Source organism: Urtica dioica, chromosome 3 (genome assembly GCF_054948205.1).
Source record: "Urtica dioica subsp. dioica isolate 48M chromosome 3, U.dioica_male_clone48M_v1_H2, whole genome shotgun sequence".
NCBI classification, from domain to species: domain Eukaryota; kingdom Viridiplantae; phylum Streptophyta; class Magnoliopsida; order Rosales; family Urticaceae; genus Urtica; species Urtica dioica.
This window is the reverse complement of record NC_142758.1, coordinates 39,609,218-39,615,715: the sequence shown is the minus strand read 5'-3', so window position 1 is coordinate 39,615,715 and position 6,498 is coordinate 39,609,218. Positions and strand designations below refer to the sequence as shown.

General features: G+C 31.7%; 1 pseudogene across 1 annotated transcript; it reads left to right on the top strand.

Moving 5' to 3' along the window:
* Window positions 1–526: 526 nt before the first annotated feature.
* On the top strand, window positions 527–5,001 carry LOC149402761 (cytochrome P450 CYP749A22-like; annotated as a pseudogene). The gene is made up of 6 exons (XR_016296036.1): window positions 527–863; window positions 942–1,165; window positions 3,125–3,357; window positions 3,448–3,704; window positions 4,071–4,198; window positions 4,286–5,001. The product of XR_016296036.1 is annotated as a cytochrome P450 CYP749A22-like (transcript).
* Window positions 5,002–6,498: the final 1,497 nt, after the last annotated feature.

The window sequence follows — 6,498 nt, the reverse complement described above, 5'->3', positions numbered from 1 at the left end:
GTAATATTATTGACAATATATGTTGCCTTTTATAGGCTAGAGTACAATGAGATAACGCTGAATGAGTTCAACAAACTGAACTAAAATTGTGGAATAAACTGACTATCCTAATATGTGCTAACAGATTGTTATCATCTACAATAAATATTAATTAAAATAAAATCTTAACTAATATAGCTAAAATCTTGCATTGACAACGTGTAACATGGTGGAATAGATTCATAATCTTTTGGAAGAAAGAAAAAACAAAAAAAGTCCAAATGCATTTAATATTTAGAACCAGTCACCATTACTCTATATTTTATTTCAACATTTAAATAAGCATTACCGGAAAAATTCATCTACAAATAGAGCTGCATTAACTCTTTTATCATCACCTGAAAAGAATAAAAGAAAATGTGTTCAATTCAAGTTAGTGATCTCACGGCCCTATTCTCAAGTTTAATATTTAGAACCAGTCACCATTACTCTATATTTTATTTCAACATTTAAATAAGCATTACCGGCAAAATTCATCTACAAATAGAGCTGCATTAACTCTTTTATCATCACCTGAAAAGAATAAAAGAAAATGTGTTCAATTCAAGTTAGTGATCTCACGGCCCTATTCTCAAGCTGTTGTTTTCTTTTACTTCTCTTTGGTCTCGTAAAGATCTTTCATCTGATATGGTGGCTCCCAAATAAGACCCGAAACTTTATGGCATTGCAAGGAATCAAAGGTCCTTCGTACAGAAGTATCTATGGAAACACCAAAGAGATTATCAACATGCAAAATGAAGCGCAGTCAAAGCCTTTGTCTGTATCCGATCACAACATATATCGTAGACTTCAGCCTCACATTCATCGTTGTACAAGCCTATATGGTAACAAATATTGCTAATTTTTTTTTATAGCCAGTGGAGTTCTATTCCCTTTTCTTCATAATCCGAAATATTTTACAGGAAAGAATTATCTTCGGTGGTACGGCCCACAGCCTCACCTAGTTATTACTGAACCCCAGTTGATTAAGGAGATATTTAACGATAAAGAAAAAACATATCCAAGAATGAAACTTCCGAGTTTCATCAGGAGTATATTGGGAGATGGCCTTCCACTATCTGAAGGTGAAAAGTGGGCAAAGATGAGGAAACTCGCCAACCCAACCTTCCAAATAGAAAGCCTGAAAGTAAGACTCCGTGTCCAAAATATTTTATTTTCATTTCCTCGCAAATTTTTTTAGGGTGACGTAGCTAAATAACTAATTTAAAATTATAAATTTGTAAAATAGTCAAAATTTCTCTTAATTTAGTGAAATAGCTAAAATATGTAGTAATTTGTTTTCAAATTTTTTTAAAGTGATATATTGTTTATAATAATAGTAAAAAAATTTAATCTTGGCTGTCAAAAGAATTTTGAAAACGTAAATATGACTACTTTGTTAAAAAGTTAAAATTTTGGCTATTTTGCTAATTAATAAGTTTCAAATGACAATTTTGTACAATTTTTCCATTTTTGTAAAAGAAAAAAACGGATCCAAGTCACGTTCGGTCTTAATGTCATACTTTAAGATGCATAAGAAATATTATCGAAATAGTGTTTTTGAAAAATAAAACTTATTATTGTAAAGCAAATATAGTTTTTTTTTAACTTTAAATAATCATTTTTTTATGTTTACAAATTTTTTTTTATATGTCTATTGTTTTGTGCTCTATTAACTTTGTTAATTTTTATCAAAAAAAAACTTTGTTAATTTATTACAGTGAATATTCCTAAACAATTCTTTACAGTATTGAAAAAATTTATTTTTGAACGCATTTATACTATGGAAATTTTACACTTCAAAAACACTATTATTGTCATTTAAATTGAATGTGATAGTGTGTTTTTGAATGGACCAATATTTTATCACGAAAAAAAAAATGTTTTTCAAGCTTTGTACAATGATTCCTCCTCATGTATATATATTGAAAAATTACAGATTACTTATTTTTATAACCTTTAAAACTGTACCTATATTTACCAAAAAAAAATCTTATGTTTATACTTAAATATCTTTATTTATTATTTACTCTTTATATTTCATATTTGTTTTTTTTTTTTTTTTTTGGTCAAGGTTCTTGATATATATCTTTCTGATTCGTATAAGTCTCGTATCTCAAACATGAGAGAATCCTACACATTGGCGAACTATTAATTCAACCGGAGCTTCAAATAGACTTCAATATGCTATACCCATAATAACTAAAAAATAGAGATTTGTAACCTAATAACCAAAGATTTCGTTTAAAATAATAGTCATATATATGCAGTGGCGGATCCAGAACTTGGAAAGAGGGGGGACCGAAATTCAGTTTAGGTTGAAAAAAAAAAAAAAAAAAATTTAAGCCCGAATTTTTTTGTCTTGGGGGTCCTAAGGCCACTTGAGCCTCCCACCTGGGTCCGCCCCTGGGTATATGTTATATTAAATTGTTAGTAAAAATTAATTTAGTTTCCAAGAATAAACTTTCCCCAACTTTCATTAAAATACAATCTCTCTCTTACTCTCTCTCTCTCTGAACTCAAATCAAACCTCACACGGCAAACAGAGCAACAATTACAACCACAATCTCTATTATTTCAGCGATTGAGAAGATTTTTTTATTTCAGACTCTTCTGCCGTTGGTACAACCCACCAAAATCGATGTAACTAGAAAAAAACATGTCCTTGTACCGAGACCGTTCTTCTTCTTCGTCCGCCATGCCATCGCACTCAAAGACCAAAAAATTGAGTTCGTACGCTGAAATCCGAAAAACATGACATGTCGCACCCGATGCCCTTTTAAGTGCGAGATTTAGGTGTGACTAGTCGCATCGGATACCCTTCCGCAACAGAAAATGAAATTTGTAGTAGTGTTGTACTGTAGTAGAGAGAGCGAAATCTTATATTAATTAGGAGATTTTGAATAATGAATTGGGTATTTTTTAAATTTTGAAAATCTTATTTAGTTAACTAATAAAAATAAGAGTAGTAAGAGTATAATAAAACCAGCAAATTAAAATGTTGGCTAAAGCGTTTCGAGTGCCTACTTATTATCAATTCTCTATTGCTCTCAGTAGAACCAATTTTTAAGTGTTTTAATAAATAGGTGCATATTTTCATTTGCAGAATATGATTCCCGCTATGATCGCGAGTTCTAACGTAATGCTGGAGAAATGGAGAGACCATAAAGGTAAAGAGATTGAGGTTTACGAGGAATTCAAGATCATGACCTCAGATGTGATATCAAGAACAGCTTTTGGAAGCCGTTATGTGGATGGGAAGGCCATTTTCGACATGTTGGAGCAGCTGAATCTAATTGCCGGAAAAAACTTGTACAAACTAAGACTTCCCGGCATAAGGTAATTTCCATTTTGCATTACACAATCTGTTTGCGTGATCTTTTTTTTCCAAGAATCACAGATATGTCCAATTCTTTTCTTTCTTCATAGCAAAGTGTATAAATCTAGAGATGAGAAAGAATCAGTAAAGATTCAGAAGAGGTTATACAAATCCGTTGCTGAAAAGGTAAGGATGAGAAAAGAAAAAATAGCAAACAGAGAGGAAAATAACTTCGGAAGTGATTTTCTGGGAGTCTTACTGAAGGCTCACAATAGCGACGACGAGAAGCAAAAGGTCACGTTCGACGAAATGGTAGACGAATGCAAAGCCCTGTACTTTGGCGGACATGACAGCACGAGAACCAAACATGCATAAGATGCATGTTTGGTTCTCCTCTCAAAAACTGTTTTTGAGTTGAAAAATTTGAAAACAATCAAAAAATTTTGAAGTTGTTTTGTAAAAAAGTAAAGAAAAGTGAAAACAAATAAAATGTGTTTTTGGAAAAAAATTTCTTCTCTTCTCTTCTCCTTCTCCTCATCTTCTCTTTTCATTCTTTCAAAAACAAAAATGAAAACTATACCAAACACTTTTTTCAGTTTTTTCACTTTCTCAAAAACAAAAATGAAAACTGTACCAAACAGCTTTTTGAAAACAACTACAAAATAATTTTTCAATACAACTACAAAAATTAGAAAATAGAAAACAAAAACTTTTTGAGTTAACTACCAAACACTACTCACTTGGACCGTATTTCTTTTGGCTCTTCATACGGATTGGCAAGAAGAAGCAAGAAAATAAGTTATCGATATATTCGGGAAGGAAAACAGTCCAAACGCAGATGGAATTTCGAAAATGAAATGTGTAAGAAACTACATATCTAATCGAGAAATTAGTGATAATGATATTTTTGTTCTTTCGTATTTTTATGTCTCTGATTTTTTGAATCAGGTGAGTATGATCCTTAACGAGTCGCTTAGATTATACCCTCCTGTGATCATTGTGCCGAGAAAGGCTGAGAAGGCAGTGAGATTGGGAAATATTGATGTTCCGGCGAAGATGGTGTTAGTGTTGCCAACTTTAGCACTTCACCATGATCCTCAGATATGGGGTGAAGATGTTCATCTTTTCAAACCCAATAGATTCTCTGAAGGAGTTGTGAAAGCTACAGGGAACAACGCTTCGGCATTTTTCCCATTCGGGATGGGACCGCGAACTTGCATCGGCTTCAATTTCGCGTTATACGAAGCCAAGATTATTTTGGCTATGATACTTCAACGTTACGCCTTTACCTTGTCCCCGACCTATGTCCACTCGCCCATTCAGGTGCTCACAATTCGCCCCAAATATGGCGTCCAAGTAATACTGAACGGGATTTGAAGCGTTCTTCCGATTTCCATGTAATTATCAATTTATTTTCCATGGGACTGTTGGATTGTTGGATACGTGTTACAAAATAATTAAAGGATGTGTTTTTATATCATACGGCAACCAATTTGGTTTGATCTTCCGATGTAGGAACAATTGTCATGTATGATCTTAAATTTCGTTTGGATTTTACTTGTTTGCTCAAGTCCAGTTTTATTATCGATTTGGAAGTGGACTATTAGTTTCCACATTTGATTTTACATGTTATCTTCTTATTGAACAGTATGGTTTGTCTTTCAGTTGGGATTTTCTCTTCTATGTTTCTCTTTAGATAGATCCTAAGCATGATCCTCATCCTTCTTATTGTGTAGCACTAAAATCGCTATGAATCCGCTTAAACCACAATTTCTTATGAATGGCATCATAATGTTACATATGACTAATTAGGACATCAGATGCTTTCATACATTGTCAAATTTCAAACTTATTAACAACTTATTTACTCTGTTAAATCGATATGCTTATATTTGATGCATAGATGTCTATTTTTCATATTATTCTAAAGTGTGAATTTTGTACTTGCCATCTTCGCAACTCTCTAGATTGCCTTTTTTCATTGCCATTGTCTATATTGTATTTCACATACACATGACCAATTATAAATAATTATTAATGGTAGGTTTTTAGAATTTTAAGGTGTTTATTAGAGAAATAGGAATATACAAACATCGAGAATTTCATTAAGAGATATGAATATTTTTTATGTTTTAAAACAACGTTGTTGATAGGGTCTTTGTAAAATATCCGTCATTTGATCACGACTTATCGAATCACTCATTTGTACATTAATTTCCTTCACATATTCCCGAATAAAATAAAAACGAACACCACCTAAAATATGAGATACAACTACACCTTTTTTTTTAACTCTAATTTAACCTTTTTAATGGCCTTTTTTCACTACAGCTAATATAAAGAGGTAGTGGTAATACTCCGAAAATTAAAAATGACCAAAATTTCACCATTTTAAAATGGAGAGAAATTTCACGCAAAATTTTGGCACATTTTCACTACAGTCAATTCTAAAGAAGTAGATACCATTTAAAAAAAAAAAAAAAAAATTCCAGCATTTTACTATTTGAGTGGGAGGAAAATTTCCCAATAACAAATTGGTTTCCCACCAATATGAAAATTAAGAAAAAATGGCTAATTATTGGAAATATTCACTAATATCACTACTATAATTATGGGATTCTACAACACATCTTTTACAACACTTAAAAATAAGTGTTGTAGAAGTTGATGCAATAAGTATTGTAGAAATTTAGTGCTTCTACAACACTTATTTTAAGTGTAGAAACACCTACAACACTTAAAAATATTTGTTGTAATATATTCATATAATATTTTAATATGATTACATTATTAACCATTTTAAATATGACTATATGAATATAATAAAAACAAAATTAATTTGTAAATTAAAAAAATTATGTAAATACAAAAAGAAAAAAACAATTACAAAAAACAAAAAAATATGCCAAAATTTTCACTAGGTGGGAAATTTTCCTCCACTATTTTATTGGCCAAAATTTGACCAAATATACAAATATTTCATTATAACATTTAATTTATTTCATTTTCTTCTTCATTGGTCTCTTTGTCTCACTCTCTCTAATCTTTCTTTCTTTCCCTTTTTTCGTCGCTCTCTCCAGCCCAACAACCGCTGCAACCACCGCCACTCACGCTCGCCACCACCTCCGCTCACGCTTGCGACCACTCACGCTCGAGACCAC